This window comes from Dromiciops gliroides, chromosome 1 (assembly GCF_019393635.1).
Source record: "Dromiciops gliroides isolate mDroGli1 chromosome 1, mDroGli1.pri, whole genome shotgun sequence".
NCBI lineage: Eukaryota > Metazoa > Chordata > Mammalia > Microbiotheria > Microbiotheriidae > Dromiciops > Dromiciops gliroides.
Window position 1 is genome coordinate 218,151,363 of NC_057861.1, and position 18,183 is coordinate 218,169,545.

General features: G+C 38.3%; 1 pseudogene; it reads left to right on the forward strand.

Annotated features, from left to right (window-relative positions):
- The first annotated feature begins 14,599 nt into the window (after positions 1–14,599).
- On the forward strand, positions 14,600–17,775 carry LOC122747425 (annotated as a pseudogene).
- Positions 17,776–18,183: the final 408 nt, after the last annotated feature.

The window sequence follows — 18,183 nt, forward strand, 5'->3', positions numbered from 1 at the left end:
TCCCTGAAGTATTCTACTCATTTTTGTTATGTAGGTTATTCTTAGTTGTAATCCCAAAAGTTTTGCCTTCTGGAATATCATTTTCTAAGACCTTTGCTTCTTTAATGTGGTAGCTGCTAAATCTTGTAAGTTCTTGACTGTGGCTCCATGATACTTGAATGATTTCTTTCTGGATTATTGAAATATTTGCTCTTTGGCCTGGGAGCTCTGGAATTTAATTATAATATTTCTGAGTGTTTTCTTTATGGAATTTCTTTCATAAGCTCATCAGTGGATTCTTTTTTTAAAATGTTTTTTGGCAGGGCAATGAGGGTTAAGTGACTTGCCCAGGGTCACCCGGCCAGTTAAGTGTCAAGTGTCTGAGGCTTGATTTGAACTCAGGTCCTCCTGAATCCAAGGCCAGTGCTTTATCCACTGTGCCACCTAGCTGCCCCATCACCAGTGGATTCTTTAATTTCTATATTACCCTCTTGAACTATAATATCAGAGTAGTTTTCCTTGATAATTTCTTGAAATATGATGTCCAAGCTCTTTTTTAATATGACTTTCAGGTAGTTCAATTATTCTTAAATTACCTCTTTTCACTTTTTTTTCCCAGGTCAGTTGCGATAGTACTCCTCATTGTTTCCACTCTCTTTTGACCAAAAGTGCTCCTCTCTTCCCTTGAACTATGACCTAGAAGTAGGTACAGGCAATGGAGTTGCCAAATAGTTGTCTCTAATGGCTTCTATTCCTTCTTGACCAAAAGCGCTCCACTCTGCCTTTGAATTATGACCCAGAATTGGGTATAGACAATGGAGCTATTAAACAGTGTCCGGTCCTGCACCCAGTGCTAGAACAGGGGTCCAGTGCTAGCTAATATCTTTCAGTTACCAGCTGCTGCTGCTTCTATCACTATCACCTAGTCCCATCACTGGTGTTTTATCTAAATGGACTCTGGACTAGCCTCCACCCCCTTTACAGATCTCTCTAGCCACCTGTGTTGTCTTTGGCTGAAAGGATTTCTCACTCTAACTTTTTGTTGACTCTACCACTCCAGAATTCAAGCTGAGGCATTATTTTAAAGGAAGAATGTTGGGGATACTCAAGTGCTTTGTCTACTCCACCATCTTGGAACTGCTTCTAGGAGTCCCATAATGCCTGTTCTTTACCAAAACTCCATTAATCAATAGAACCTTGCTTCTAGAGTCACATTTAAGTAAGATTATCTCCTCACTAACATCTCTATAGCTTTACCCTAAAATTTCTGTCTATTCTATACCTATTCAAGTAGTCTCTAAATCTTTTCTGGATTCTCTATCCTCAGTCCACTGGTCTTACTCTCTACTCTTATCCTAATAAGAGACATACACCTCACAGTTCCTTTAGGATAATATATTTTTTTCTCCTCCTTTGCCCCAGTCTCAGAGGATACATCAACAAGTCCAACAACAAGCATTTATTAAGTGCTTACTGTGTGTCAGGCACTGACCATTCTCTTTCCTAAGGCTAACACATCTACTCATGCTCTTGATCCCATCCTCTCCCATCTTCATGAGGATATTGATCAATTGGTCCTCACTATAGTAAAGAAATCTTTTCATTCTCCCCAACTGATAATCTATCCCACTTATCACAACTATTCCAAACATTGTCTTCTCTTCTGAAGCCTTCCACATCACATTGCCCCCAAACCTTCTTAACCAAGAAAATCAAGGTCATTTAATGTGAACTCTTTATGCTCCTCTTATCTACTCTCAGAACCCCCTGACATAATTTCCCCTATTATCTCCTTTATTCCAGTCTCTTATGAAGAGGTAGCCTTTTAATCTTCTCTTCTCCACAAATTCCCCCTGTCATCATAACTCATTCTCTCTAGTCTTTAATCTCTCCCTAGCTACTGTTGCCTTACCTTCTACCTCCAAATGTGCTGAGATCCCTACCATTCTTTTTTTTGGGGGGGGGAGGCAATTGGGGTTAAGTGACTTGCCCAGGGTCACACAGCCAGTAAGTGTTATGTGTCTGAGGCTGGATTTGAACTCAGGTCCTCCTGACTCCAGGGTCGCTGCACCACCTCACTTCCCCCTGTCCCTACCATTCTTAAAATAATTTCATTATGTTTTCCAATCTCAATTATCTAAAAATCCACACCTCTGATATCTTTTTCAGCCAAATTCCTTTAAAAAGCTATGTGAATTGTTTCCAATGTTTCTCCTCTCACTATTTCTGAATCTTCTGCAATTTGGCTTCTTCCCTCTTCCCTCTTCCCTCTTCCCTTGTAGATGAAATTACATCTACAAAGTTATTTGATGATTTTTGATAGGCACATCTAATGAAATTTTCTCAATGTCATCTTTCTTTACCTATGTGTGGAATGCGACACTATTGACTACATTCTCTGTGTCTTAATATCTCTCTTTTCTCTTAGTTTTCCATGCAATACATTCTCAGTCTCCTTTTCTGGATCATCATCTATGCTATGTTTCCTAACAAAGTCCCAAAGCTTTTGTCCTAGACCTACTTTTCTTTTCTTTCTATACATTTTAACCAGTGATCTCATCATCTCCCATGGATTTAATTATAATCTCTAAAAAAATGATTCACACATATCAGACATCTATATATCAGGCTTGTACCTCTCTACATCTCTAATCACACAACTGCAACTGCCTGTTTAATATTACCTCCTGAATATACTATATGCATTTCAGGCTCAACACATCCAAATCACATCCATTATCTTCCCCACAAAAATCCATCATCCCTTCCAAACTTCTATTAGTATAAAGTGCTAGTCACCTAGTTTCATGACTTCAGTGTTATCCTTGACTCATTCCTGTCATTTACCTCACAAATACAATCCATTTCTAACTACCTCCCCTACATGAGGTCTTTCCCCTCAGCTGCTACTGTCTTCTCCTACTTTATACATTTTTGCATATATCTATAGATGTACATACTATTTCCCTCATTAGAATATAAGCTCCTTAAGGGCAGTTTCATTTTTTTTTAACTTTTGTCTTTATGTCCTCAATTTCTGACAAATAGTAGGTGATTAAAATAATGCTTGCTTAATTGATGATCACTTACACCTTCATCAATCTTTCCTTCTCATATGTAGTCTCTTCTAGTATATGAACATGCTAACTCCTCAAAAGATAATTGTTCCTCTCTCCTCCCCTTCCTTGCTGAAATTCTCAAAGAGTAGTCTACATTTACCAATTCTACTTCCTTAAACCACCCCCCATTCACCCTGTGACTCCCTGATGGCTGTATCCCTACCAATCTACTGAAGCTATTGTCTCCAAGATCACCAATGACCTACTTCTTATTGGACAAGTCCAATAGCCTTTAGCTGGCCCTTATCTTCCCTGGATCTTTTCAGAGCATTTAAAACTGTTGACTTTTTTCTACTCCCTGGCCCTCATATAACTACTCCTCAGCATTCTACACTAATTCACCTTTCTCTGTTCCTACATTTTGGCATTCCCAAAGTTCTGTTTTTGGACTTCTCTTTCTAAACTCTTTCTCATGATAACAATTTCATCTATGTTCATGGCTTTCACTCTCATCTTTATACAGATGATGCCCAAGTCCATGCAGCCACCAAAAAATCTCTTCTATAAGTTCTGGTATTGTGCTTCCAACTGCCAAATGGACGTTTCCACTAGATCTCCCACCAGCACCTCAAAATCAACATGTCTCAAAATGAAATCAACATCTTTCTTCCCTAAACTTTCCCCTCATCCCAATTTCCTTAATTCAGTTACCTGCACCACCTTGTTCCTAGTCATCCAGACTTAAAACAGATATGTCTTTGGATTTTTCCTCTTCCTCAGTACACCTCCAAATAAGCAATACATTGAATCTTAGATATTTTATCCATGATATCTCTCCAATCCATACACTCACACTGTCACTACCTTAGTTCAAGCTTTCATCAGCTCTCACATAGACTACCATAATAAACAACTGTTCTTACTGGTTCCAGTATCCACCTTCTCCAATTCACCTTTTACCTATCAAAATGATGTTCTTAATGTGCATATATGACCATATTATTTTTTGAAAATTTTCAGTAGCTACCTATTACCTATAAGGTAAAATATAAACTCCTTAGCCAGTCATATAAATCTTTCCATAATTTGGTTCCAATCTATCTTCGCTGTATTAGTTCATATAACTTTCCCATTATATGCATACTTCTCCAAATTAAAAGATTAGTTGCTTCATGATCTTACCCTGCAACCTCCTATTTCACATATTTGCAGCTTACTAGTACTGGAATGTATTCTTGTCATATCTTTATTAAAATTCTTATTTTTCTTTCTTCAAATCCTTCTCTTGCCTTGTCAGCTAAAAATAATGGTCTCATATAGTATACATATATATGGTGCCCTAAAACTATTAATCCCATTTCAATAACTTCAGAAGTATAAATTTTGTAAATTTACTAAAATAGCATTCCAATATTTAATTAGGGGGACAGAGCCAAGAGGGGGAGGAAAGGCAGTGACCTCTCCCCAAAATCCCTCCAAATACCTTCAAATAATGCCATAGAAGAATTGTTGGAGCAGCAGAATCAAAAAAAGGAGATACTGAAATAATTTTCTAGCCAAAGACAACTTAGAGGGTTGGAAGGAAAGGTCTATTGTACCAGGATGAGAGTGGAGCTCACTAAGTGGACCTAGCCCCAGCCCTAGCTGGGCTCTAAGCTGTCTTTGGCTAGAAAAACAGAAACCAAGACACAATAAAGCAAATCCAAATGAATGAAACAATAGAGGGTAATGTGAAATATCTCCTTGGAAAAGCAGCTGACCTAGAAAATAGACCCAGGAGACATAATTGGAAAATCATTGGACTACCTGAAAACCATGACAAAAATAAGAGTTTAGACATCATCTTCCAAGAAATTGTCAGGGAAAATTGCCCTGATATTCTAGAAGCAGAAGGTAAAATAGAAATTGAAGTAATCCACCAATCACCTCCTGAAAGAGATCCCAAAATGAAAACTTCCAGGAAAATTATAGGCAAATTACAGAGATCTCAGGTCAAGGGGGAAATATTGAAGCAGCTAGAAAAAAAGGAATTCAAATACTTTGGAGCTATAGTAAGGATAACACAAGATCTAGAAGCATCTACATTAAAGGACTGGATGGCATGGAAATATGATATTACAGAGGGCAAAGGAACTGGAACTATAGACAAAAATGAACTACCCAGCAAAACTGATTATAATCTTTTAGGGGAAAAAATGGGACTTCGAGGAAAAAGGGGACTTTAATGAAAAAGAAGATTTTCAGGCATTTTTGTTGAAAAGACCTGAACTGAATAGAAAATTTGACTTTCAAATACAAGACCCTAGAGAAGCATAAAAAGGTAAACAGGAAAAAGAAATCATGAGGGATATTAAAAGATTAAAATGTTTACATTCCTAAATGGGAAGATAATACTTCTAACTCATAAGAACTTTCTCAGCATTAGGGCAGCTGAAAGGAATATACTTAGACAGAGGGCAGAGGTGTGAATTGAATATGAAGGAATGATATTGGAATGATTGGAATGATGCCATCTGCTGGAGAGCTACTGTAGGAAAGCTCCACCATGAGGAAAAGGCATCTGAGGGCAAGCCATGTGGTCCCGTCCTTGGCTTCAGGAAGTGACGTTTGCTTGTGGGTACTGTCAATCAAAGCTATCAGCCAATTAGCTTGGAGCTGTGTGTGTGGGGACAGGACATTTCCAGTTTTCACAGGAGGCTTGTGGGATTGAGAGAGGTGTGGTTCGCACTCTTTCGTGAGGGAGGACTCTCATGGAGGGTGGAGCTAAAATGCACTCTCCCTTTAATAGATGAATCTAGGCCTTTTTCTCTCTCTTCACCAAATTCTTATTCTCCTTAATAAATGCTTAAAAGTCTAACTCTTGCTAAAGCTTATAATTTATTGGTGACCACTCATTAGAAATTTTAGACAGACTAGCTAGAATTTTAGCCACTTACAATGTCTGTAATGATATTGTTTATCCTTGTTTTTTTATGGGGCAGGCAGGGTGTGGTGGCTTGTGTCTGGGGCCAGATATGGGCTTGGGGCCTCCTGGGTCCATGGCTGGTGCTTTGTCCACTGTGTCATCTAGCTGACCCATCATGACATCTTTAAAATAAGGTTAATGGGGAAGAGGAATGCAGTGGATGAAAGGAAAAGGGAGAGGTGAACTGAGGAAAAGAAGCTCACGTAAAAGAAACAAGTAAAAGCTTATGTAGTGGAGGGAAGATGGGGAAGGAGTGGGGAAGTGAATGAACCTAACTCTCATCAGAAATGGCTCAAAGAGGGAATAACATACACACTTAAGTGGGTATAGTAATATATTTTGCCCTGTGGGAAAGTGGAAAGAGAAGAGGATAAGGGGTAGGGGTGAAGGAAGGCAGGGCAGATTGTGGAATGGAGCAGTAAAAAGCAAAAAAATTTGAGGAGGAATATGGTGTAGGAAGATAGAAAATAGAGTAAATATCAAGGGGAAGGAATAAGGTGGAGGGTAAGACAGTTATCAATAGTAACTGCGAAAGAAATGATGAGCAGGATGCTTTCAGAAGGATGTATGAAAAATGCAAACCATCAACAGAGGAAGAACTGATGGTATCTGAATACAGATTTAAGTATGGTTTTATTTGTTAGCTCATCTTTCTAAAGTTATTTTGTCTCTTTTCTTTCACAACCTGACTAATGTGAAGATATTTTGCATAACTGCACAGGTATGACTTATATTGAATTGCTTGATTTCATAGGGAGGGTTGAGGAGGGAGGGAGGAAAAAAAGTTAGAACACAAAGTTTTTTAAAAATCAATGTGAAACAAATTTGTTTTTGATGTTTTTTACATGTAACTTTGAAAAAATTCTAAATAAAATGAATTTTTTTAAAAAGAAATGATGAGCAGGATGCTATCAGAAAGACTTAGGAAAAATGCAGTCCATCTACAAAAAAAGAACTGATGGTATATAAATTCAAATTGAAGTATAATCTTTTGTTAGTACTAATGTGGAAATGTTTTGCATGACTGCACAAGTATAACTTATATTGAATTGCTTGAGTTCTTAAAGAGGGGTGGGGGGAAGGAGGGAGGAAGAGAATTTGGAACACATAGTTTTAAAAAATTAATGTGAAAAAATATGTTTTTTCATCTAACTTGGGGAAAATTCTAAATAAATAAAAATTTAATTCAAAACTTTTTTAAATTTTTTGTAAATGGGGCAAAAGGGGCAAAGAATCACACTATTTAAAATGCATATATATCCTTTCTAGAATCACAAAAAATAGGATTTTAGAGTTGGGGAAAAAAACTTAGATATCATATCCTCTAACCTCTTCAGTTTGCAAATTAGGAAACAGAGATCCAAGAACTTGCCCACGATCACACAGGTAGTAAATTTTTGTGAGAAGATTAAATGCAGAGTTTATTATTCCAAATCTAATAAGCTTCTACTACATGAAGCTACCTTTCTTTTCCCCTATAATGAGCTCCTTTATATCACACATATTTCTGTACATGACATATGTAACAATTATTCTGACAAGGTTTGACTGGTTGCCTTGTAAGTGGCCCCAACCCATTAAAGACCCTGGCAGTTGCATTGCTTCTCAACTTGGGAAGAAAGGAATCTCTTTCAGGATTAGAACTATAAGACAGATGAGACCTTGACATGATTTTACAGGCTAAGAAAATCATGCTGGAAGACAGAGGGGTCAGGTGATTTATTCTGATCATATATTGAGTATTTAGTAACTGGGGTCTACAGCTAGCATTGAAAGCCAGTTCTAACTCAGAATCAAGTGTCCCCCCATATATCCATATTTATATTGCCAGTAAGGGCTTGGAAGGGTGGTCATGCCAGATCTGTTTTAAGAAGACCTCTCAGCACTGAAATTGCAACTGGCAAAAAGAGATGAAGGGATTCTGTTCTTCAGTGGTTATGATTTTTTCTTCTGTTGTTCTTTTTAAAATACATCTGTGGGGGCAGCTAGATGGCACAGTGGATAAAGCACCGTCCCTGGATTAAGGAAGACCTGAGTTCAAATCCGGCCTCAGACACTGGACACTTACTAGCTGTGTGACCCTGGGCAAGTCACTTAACCTTCATTGCCCTGCCCAAAAAAAAATGTGATGGAGGAGGAAGAGGTAACCAGTAGGCATTCAAAAGATGTAATCATGTTAGGAAATGCAGGAATCAGTGGGAGTAAGAATAGTGGAGATTTGGAGAGTGGAGGGGTGGGGTAAAAATCAGTAGAATCAAAAGCAAAAGCAAAATTGTCATTACACAGAAGTATTCTACAGAGCACCAATATACAGAAAGATCAATTCACAAGTTTTGCAGAAAGGCAAGCTATAGAGACAAGTATATGACATCATGGATAGAATCTTGGATCTCTGAAATTGGGAAGTTATGGAATCGAGTTATTCACTAGAGCTCTTTTCTCTCTGCCAAAACTAGAACCTAGATTTTAAAGCACTTGACTTAATAATTCTTAATTAGAAGAATCTAAAAATAAAGTGAGCAGCCTTAGGAGGAAGCAACTTTCTTTTCATTGTTAGTCTTCAAGCAAAGGCCGGATGATCATTTGTCAGATAGGTTATAGGTCACTTCTTTCCAGGTGTAAGTGGGAACAGATAACCTTTGAGGTTCCCTCAATTCTGAAATATTCTAATTCTGTGATGCTAGAGCACTACCTACTCAAAGCTCACAAACAGGTTATTTGTTAGCTGGGCAGCTCCAACTGTTCTTTCCTTGACCTCTCTGCAGATTTTTATACTCTTAGTCAGTCTCTTCTCCCAACACTCTTTTCTGATGGCTCCTGGTTCTTTTTCTAACAGTATGACTGCTCTCTGTTATCTTTTGCCATATCTGCTTATTATGGCTATTCTCCAAGGTTCTGTCTTGTGCCCTCTTCACTTTCTGCTCTATTATCTTTCATTTGTTGATATCATCAGTTCCCACTGAGTCAATCATCTCTCAGATCTATTTATGTAATCATAACCTCTCTCCTGATTTCCTATCTAACAACTCCAACTTACCATTAGACATTTCAAACTGGATATACAGTAACGATCTTAATCTCAATGTCATTATCTTTCCCTCAAAGTCATTCCCTTTTACTAGGGCACCATCATCCTCCTAATCACATAGGCTTGAAATCTAAATTTCATCTTTGACTACTCACTCTCACCTGCCATATATAATCGGTTAAATCCTGCTAATTCCACATTCACAAAATCTCTCATATACAGCCCCTTTTCTCCTCTTAACGCTAGCTCTCTATTACCTCCAGAATCAAATATGAAATTTTCTATTTTATTTTTAAAGCCCTTAATAAGCTGACCCCTTCCTACCTTTCCAGTCTTTTTACCCTTTACTCTTCACCACCACCACTTACTCTATGATCCAGTGATATTGTCTTCCTTGCTATTCATCACACAAAACACTACCCCACCCCAGGAGAATTCTCCACCTTCTAGCTTTCCTGTCTTCTTTCAAATCTCAATTACGGTCCCACCTTCTGCATGAAGCATTTCCCAGATCCATTTAGTGCTAATGCTTTCCCTCTGAGATTCCTTTCAATTCATCCATTTATCTTGTATATATTTTCTTTATATATAATTGCTTGAATGTTGTCTCCCCGTTAGAATGCTGGTTCTTTGGGAGTAGAATTTGTTTTTGCATTCCCAGTGCTTAACACAGCACTTGGCACTGTGTTTCTTGCTTGTATTTGTATCACCTTAGCGCCTGGATGAAAAGCACAATTAGGCATAATAAGCATGCATTGAATAGTTTTTCATTCATTCAGCTATTCATTCACTAATCCATTTGTTCATGATTCTAGGATGTACCAGAGCCTAGGCCAACTGACAGTACTCAAAATAATCAATATCAGGAGTAGGAAACCCAGGGCTGGTTCCCTCTGGCCAAAAAAGAAAAAAAAAGGATGGAAGAATAGGACAAACAGGTTTTCTTTACTTACTGGAAGGCTCACTCATGCTGCTATATCTCTCCTTCCCTTAGTATACAGTGCCTAATTTAGAACAATGGGCTTGTAATAAGTGTTGGCGACTAACAGATACAAAAAAAAGCAACACCAGCTTCTCTTCAGGAGTAAGGTAAGGCCGACAAACAGCACTTTTTAAGCAAGTGTCCTTTCTGTGGTTGGTTACCAGGGAAACACTCTTTGTCTTCTTCTTTTCAATATTGATTAAAATTCATCCATCTTTCTGACCATTTTGCACATATCCCTCCTTTTCAAATGTTTAATTCTTTATCAGTGACTAACTACACCAAACAGTTTTTTACCTTTTCTTTTGATTTTTATTCTTTGTGAATTTTAACATACTGGACTAATGCTAATCTTCTATGATAGTTATCCAAGCTGAATATCTCTCTTCTTCCTTATATCTATGGGCTGATCAGGATTAAGGTGGGAAGACTTATGTCTTATTTAAATATCAAAGGGAAATACAGTTCAATTCAACAAGCATTCATTTAGTGTCTATTATGTGCCAGGCACTGAGCTAGGTGCCTCAACTTCTTAGGTCCCTTATACTTCTAAATCTATGCTTCCATGACCCAAAGTCCAGCTATAGATAGGGTTTATAGGATCCCTGCCACCTAAGTTGACAGCATATTACCTAGGTTTATGCTCTTATAGTATAATATAAACAGTTAGGGAATGGACTGGATAAAAAGCTGAAACTGGAGTCAAAAAGTCCTGAGTTCAAATCCAACTTTGGACAAATTACTTTACCTTTGTTTACCTCTGTTTCCTCAACCATAAAATGAGGATCATAATAGGACCAACCCCCCCCCCCGGGTTGTTGTGAAAATAAATGAAATAATATTTGCAAAACACTTCATGAATCTTAAAGTGCTATTTAGGTTAATGTTAACTATTATTACCATTGCTACATAAAGTGGCAAACCATGCTTTCACTTACTGTAGTGCACTTTAAAAGCTAATTTTAACATATGACATTGGTGAGAGCAAGTCTGATGGGGAAGCCTATAATGGAAATATCTCAAAAAGGAGCTCAGGACTTTACTGATGAATAGTGACCTGCAACAGAGCTAACCAAAAGCTTCCTGTGGTGCCCAAAGGTGCTGAACAATGTCACTTTCAGCTTTTATCAAGAACTCTCCTGAAAAGAAAAAAGAAGAAATTAGAAGAAATCAAACCAAGATTTCATAAGGGGGAGAAAAGCAAAATTACCTAAAATTATCCAAGATGCCATTAAGAAAGAATACCAAAAAATCCCCTTTATGCAAGGAAACCAATCACAATCTAAAGTAAAAAATAAAAATAAAATTTAATTTAATTTAATTTTTAAAAGCATTTAGCCTTAATGTCAATTTTTCCAGTATATTAAAAGTCCCTCAGGAGAAAATTCAATGAGTCAATTATTGATTGCAAATTTGGGGGCCAGTTTACTAACCCACCCAAAACAAAACAACACATGGTGCTTTTTCTTCTACTTAGTAGCTCCCAAATTGTACTTTCAAAATATTTTAGCCTGAGCTCTACCTGAAAGAAATGTATCATTGTCATTTTACTCCAAAAGCAATTACAGTGAAGCTATTATCAAATCCTCTTTTGAAAGTTCTAAAACAATTGGCATTTATTCACTGTGCAATGACAAGTAATTGCATAATAGTGCCCCAAGACATTAAAGGGGTTTCCAAAGCAGCAAAGAAATTTTTGGGATTCAACTTCAAATTCTTGAACTCAAGAATAAATCATATTTTAATTATTTACAGATTAGTAAATCATCCATGATACTTGGGATAACTTGCTCTTAACTATAAATTTTCTCTCATTCCTCAACTATGTCAATTAACTAAAATTTTAAGTGTTTCTCCAAGCACTCTCTTGTGACTAATAAGGGAAAGCACTAAAGAAACTCCCTGAAATGTCATTTACTTTTTGGCAAACTTTTTAAATGATTTATGTAGTCAGGGAGCTTGGAGGTCCAAAGGCAGCATTCTGATGTTCTCTTATCTTGACTACTAGGAGAAGGCAGGCATCAACAGAAGAGCAAAACAGAGTAGGCAACACTGACTAGCCTAAGCAAGTATCAAAATTTTTCTGAGCAAAGCTTCCATCTCATAGACATGACTTTTTTTTTCTGTCTTTCTTTTTGCATATCTAGCCAGCCCTAGGTCATTTTTCACAACTCATCCAGCTTTCCACTAAGGAATCAGGACCTACCCAGTCTTGCCGTCTGTCATGTCACCGTTGGAATACTTCAATTTTCTTTCTACCTCTTGTTCTTGGCTCTGGATTCAGTAATCAAATGAATATTCTCATTGGGAAATGTGTGGCAATCACCTCTTCTATTGCTCCACTCAGAATTTCTGTGACTGTCTACATCAAAACATTCTTCCCTGACCAGCACTTCACTATATGTGTATTATCATCCTAATAGAAGGTAAACTCCTTGAGGGTAGAGACTGTCTCACTTTTGTATCTGTGTCTTTAGCTCCTAGCATAGTTCCTGGTACAAAGCAAATGCTTAATATAATCTCAGTTATTCATTCATCTCTATGGCTATGAGTCCTAGAAGTATGGTAAAGTGCAGAGAATCCTCATCTCAGAGGCAGAAGCCTAGGTTCCAGTCTTAGCTATTATTAACTGGCCACTAGGCATGTTATTTCTCTGGAACTTGTTTTTAGCATCTACAAAATTGAAGATATTGGATTATGTCATCTCTAGTATCCCTTTCAGCTGAATAATTCTATGATTGTGAGACTTCCACAATCTCCTCCTTATAGCTCTTCATTTTGCCATGTCCTCCTGCATTTATAGCAAGAATAATAGGAAAGAAGTATATAGGGGCAGCTAGATGGCTCAGTGGTTAAAGTGTTGGCCCTGGATTCAGGAGTACCTGAGTTCAAATCCAGCCTCAGACACTTAACACTTACTAGCTGTGTGACCCTGGGCAAGTCACTTAACCCCCATTGCCCCGCAAAAAAAAAAAAAAAGAAGTATATAGCTGCTGCTTTTTAAGAATATATTTCAATGTATGAATACTGGCTACAAGGAAGAAGAGTTGGTAGTTATATTTAGTTATTAGAATGATGGTAAAATAAGGTGTTTTAGGGAGACCTATTCTGCCAAGAAGTTTTGGGTTAAATTGATTGTGTGTGTATGGGGGCGGGGAGGTCAGTTTCCTACAAGGGATACAAATCTCTGGAAATTATTTGTGTTAAAAGCATTTGAATTACCACTACAGTACCCCCTCTAGAGTAAGAAGAAAGGTGGAGTTGGAGTGAGGTGTTAATGAATGAGATTCTACTACACATCAGGTGTAGGTGTTTAGGGACTTAAGCTCCTTTTGACCAAAGAGAGAATATTATATCCCATGTGAAACTATATCTTTAAAGTTCATATATGGAGAGCTAATTTTGTTATTTCTACAAAATAATAATAAAAAGAAACTCCAAATATATAGATACATCTAAATGAGAATATCATTCAATGACAGGGCAATATGGGGCAATATATGTAAAGTGCTTCCCAAACTTCCCAAACCTTAAAGCACTAGATAAATGTGATCTATTAATATCAAAAATATCCTCACACATTCCAACATACTTCTCAAATCCCATCTTTCACTTCTATTAATGATAACGGTATGTTCTAGTCACTCAGTCATTAATCATTGATTAAATGTTTCCTATGGGTCAAACATTGTGCTAAACACTGGGGATAAAAAGAAAGGCAAAAATAGGGTCCTTCACTAATCTACTATTGGTGGAATTGTGAACTGATACAGACATTCTGGAAAGCAACTTGGAACTATGTCCAAAGGGCTGTATACCTGTGTATACACTTTGATCCAGCAATACCACTGTTAGGTTTATATCCCAAAGACATCAAAAAAGGGGGGAAAGGACCTATTTGTACACAAATATTTATAACAGCTCTTTTTGTGGTGGCTAAGATTTGAAAATTAAAACGATTGGCTAAATTCCAATTGGGGAATGGATAAACAAGCTGTGGTATATGATTGTAATGGAATATTGTTATGCTATAAGAAATGACAAGCAGGATGATTTCAGAAAAACCTAGAAAGACTTACATGAACTGATGTATATAGTGAAGTGAACAGGACAAAGAGAACACTGAACACATTAACAGCAATATTGTTTGATGAAGAATTGTGAATGACTTGGCTATTCTCAGCAATGCAATTATGCAAGGCAATCCTAAAGGACTAATGATGAAATATATTACCCATCTCCAGAGAAAGAACTGAGATTTATTGAATACAAACTGAAGCATACTATTTTTCTCTCTTTCATTTTTTTCTTTTATTCATTTCTTCTACAAATGACTCATATGGAAATGTTTTATATGTATAACCTATATCTGATGACCCCACCTCAGGATAGGGCAAGAGGAGAAAGGGAGGGAGGACTGAATTTGGAACTCAAAATTTTAAATAAAAAAAATGTTTATTTAAAACAACAGGGTCACCCAGGAAATGGAGATGTCAGCCCAGTCCCTTCCTACCTTAGCTGGTGGCCCAGCTAGAGCAGAGGATGGCCCCCTGTGGCCCCGGCATATGGACTAGGGTGCAGTGGCCATGAAAGCTGGCAACATGAGGATCTGAAACAAAGGTCATCACCCAGCAGGTGGTATCCAAATAAAAAATGAGAAAAATAGACCATCTTTGAAAACTGAAAAATGATAACAAATCAGAAAAAGTCTAAATATAAGCCACTCTGAGTGAAAGTATTTTATCTTGATTTGCCATCTGTTATGATCTCTGAAAGTTTGGAAAAGGACATAGGAACTAAGAGGGAGAGTTGAAGAATTTCTCAGTCAAGTTATGTTACCTCATTTCAAATAAAAAGGAAGCAAAATACGCTCAGAAATTGGGATGTATTTCTCCTGTCCCAAGTTCAGAATCAACAAATACAGGAGGATACACTTCACTGCATCTTAGCTGTGATGAAAGTTCATTCAAGACTCCCAATACAGTATGTATCAGCAGAGGAAAATTATTAGTTGAAAAAGCAATCAAGGTACATACATTAAATACTATCTTGAACAAAAGAAAAAATTATTGTATCAGATCAAGAAACCCAGCACATCACTAAGAGAGGCAGGGAAATGATTAGGTGTTCAGAAAACCCGAAAAAGGCTCAAAAAGACATTTGTAAGTGAAAGATTCAAGCCACCATTACAAACCATTTTACCTTCAGTTGACCAATATACCTCTTATAAACTATTCCTTTACTAATTTTGCAATTCTTTTGATTTGGATAAATCATCTAGTCTGTAGAAACAAACACAAGCTAAACAAAGGAACAGAACAGATTGTGAAGCAGATAAAGGAAGGGCAGAGCCAAGATGGTGAAGAGAAGCCTCCCATGTTTCCCTCAAAAACAACATTAAGGGGCAGCAGGTAGGTGGTGCACCAGCCCTGGAGTCAGGAGTACCTGAGTTCAAATCTGGCCTCAGACACTTAACACTTACTAGCTTTGTGACCCTGGGCAAGTCACAACCCCAATTGCCTCACTAAAAACACACACACACACAAAAAAACCACAAAAACATTAAATCAAGCTTCTAAACAGACTCTGGAACTATAGAACCTACAAAAAGACAGAGAGACACAGTCCTCATACTTGAGATAATTTAGAGGACTTCGGGAGAGGTCTGTCTCACCTGGTGCCTCAGCATGGCTGGGCTTGGCTCAGCTTGGCTGGGCTTGGCTCAGCTTGGCTTAGCTAGCCTTGGCTCAGTGCTAATCAGCTCGGCACTGCTTGGCTCAGTGGGCAGCTCAACACAGCTGAGAGTGGGGCTAGTCAGAACTGTAAGATGCTAGCAACACTGACCCCTATGCCCCAGAAACAGACCTCAACTTTATAAGTTTAAAAATAGACTACAATATGAATAAAAAACAAAAAAGGGCCCTTACCATTGATAGCTTCAATGGTGAAAAGGAAGACCAAAACTCAAACTCAGATGAGTTTGTCAAAATGCCAGCAAGTGAAGACTCAAGTGGGAAGAGGATCTTGTCTTAATACCAAAAATTCTTCTTTGAAGAGTTCAAAAAAGCTTTTACAAACCAAATGAGAGAGGTAGAAGAAAAAAATGGAAAAAGAAATGAGAGTTATGCTGGAAAAAGAAGCACAAAAATAGATTGAGGAAAACAATTTCTTAAAAAATACAATTGGCCAAATGAGAAAAAAAACTGGCCAAATTGTTGAAAAGAATGGCTGAAAGGGAGGAAAAAATGGCCAAATAATGCCTTAAAAATTAAAATTGGGCAGATGGAAGCTAATAAATAACTCCATGAGACACCAAGAATCTGTCAAGCAGAATCAAAAGACTGAAAAAATAGAAGAAAATCTGAAATGCCTCATTGGGAAAACAACTATAAAATTTTATATCTGAAAACTCCTGACTGCCTGGCTGGCTATCTGAAAGAACTATAGCTAGCTATCTGACTTTCTGTAGGCTATTAGCTGCCTAAGCCAGCCTGTAGGCTTTTATCTGCCTAGCCAATCTGTATGGGGGGCTTCTAAAGATGTCCCAGGTTTGTTAGGCCCATGTGAGCCAATCTGTAGGGCCAGCCCCCTTCGCAATTGCTTCTCCCAGACCAATAAGAAAAAGCCTCTTTCAATTTAACAACAAAAACAGGGTTTATTTATAAGAATAAACTTAGAGATAAGGATAAAGAAAGATATAAGACCGGAAACTTCAGCCGACCTCAGCCAACAAAGTCGGCTGCTTCCTATCCCCCTGAGCTTCCTCTTGCCTCTCCTTCTCCTCTCCATTTGCTGCATCTCCTCCATAGCATCCCCTCTTGCATCTCCTACAGACCATGCCCCTCTTCTTTGCTACTTCTCCCCTTTAGCTACCCCCTGCATCTCTTAAAAAACCTTCATCTCTGAGGAACCTCAGGCCTGCCAACACCCATGCCCCCCAAGCTAATTCGTTGGCAGCACCCAAGGCCAGCTGGGTCACAAAGCTCACCCCCCCCCAACCTGTGCTGGGCACACCCGCTGGATGGAGGGAACCAGGCAGGGCATGAGGTTTTCCATGCTTATCCACACTGGGAAGAAGAACTTGAGGTGTATCCCAGCTGAGCAGGGTGTGGTACAGGAGGCTTGCATGCCCTGGTGGGGGAAGCAGGGAGCCAGGCAGAGCCCACTCAAGGTGGGGGTCTCCAAATCAATTCTGACAGAAATAAACAGTTAATAATCTTAACTGTGAATGTGAATGGGATGAACTCTCCCATAAAATGGAAGCAAATAGCAGAGTGGATTAAAAATCAGAATCCTACAATATATTGCTTACCAGAAACACATTTGAAGCAGAGAGATGTACACAGAGTAATGGTAAAAGGTTGGAACAGAATATATTATGCTTCAGCTGAAGTCAAAAAAGCAGGGGTGAAGCAAATAAAGGGCACTGCCCTCTGTTGCAGCTCCCCCCTCAAAGAAAACAATAAGAAGGGATACCATGAGTACTGCTCCCAGAAATACAAGGTACTGCTCCCCAAAATAGGAGGCTCTCCAGGCCCATCTTCTCACTAAACAACACAGAAACTTTGCATCAAGTATTCAGTATCAAGTTGTTGATGATATCATATTCAAGTTGGTGTATGACTTTGTAGAACACAAAAGCAATATATCCAGAAGAGTAAAATGCAGTATTGGATCTTTTGCCCCCATGATTGGAAATACTTTTAAAAAGAATGAAACTGAAAAACAACTGGAATTGCATGTTTCCCTGAATGACCTGTAATGATTGGAATGATGCCACCTGCTGGAGACTTACTGTAGGAAAGCTCCACCATGAGTAGAAAGCCTCTGAGGGCAAGGCCATGTGGCTTTTCTTTGGTGTCAGGAAGTGACATTTGCTCACGGGTACTGTCTATCAAGGCTACCAGCCAATCAACTTGAGGAGCCTCCCATTTCTGGGAGGAACACACGAAGTAGGAAGCGAATGCTCGCAGAAGAGATTGCTCTCTTTTTGGTTCCTGACCTGGCCATGGTGGAGGCTAGACTCCAGAGGACTTCACAGGGGAGTTGAAGAAATGAGTGTAGAGCACTGAACTTCTCCTAAGGATGTTAGCATTTCAACTTTGCAGCTCACTCTCCACTTTCCATCTCCTACTCTGTTTGGTTTGAACTTCATGGAATAAGATGTCCA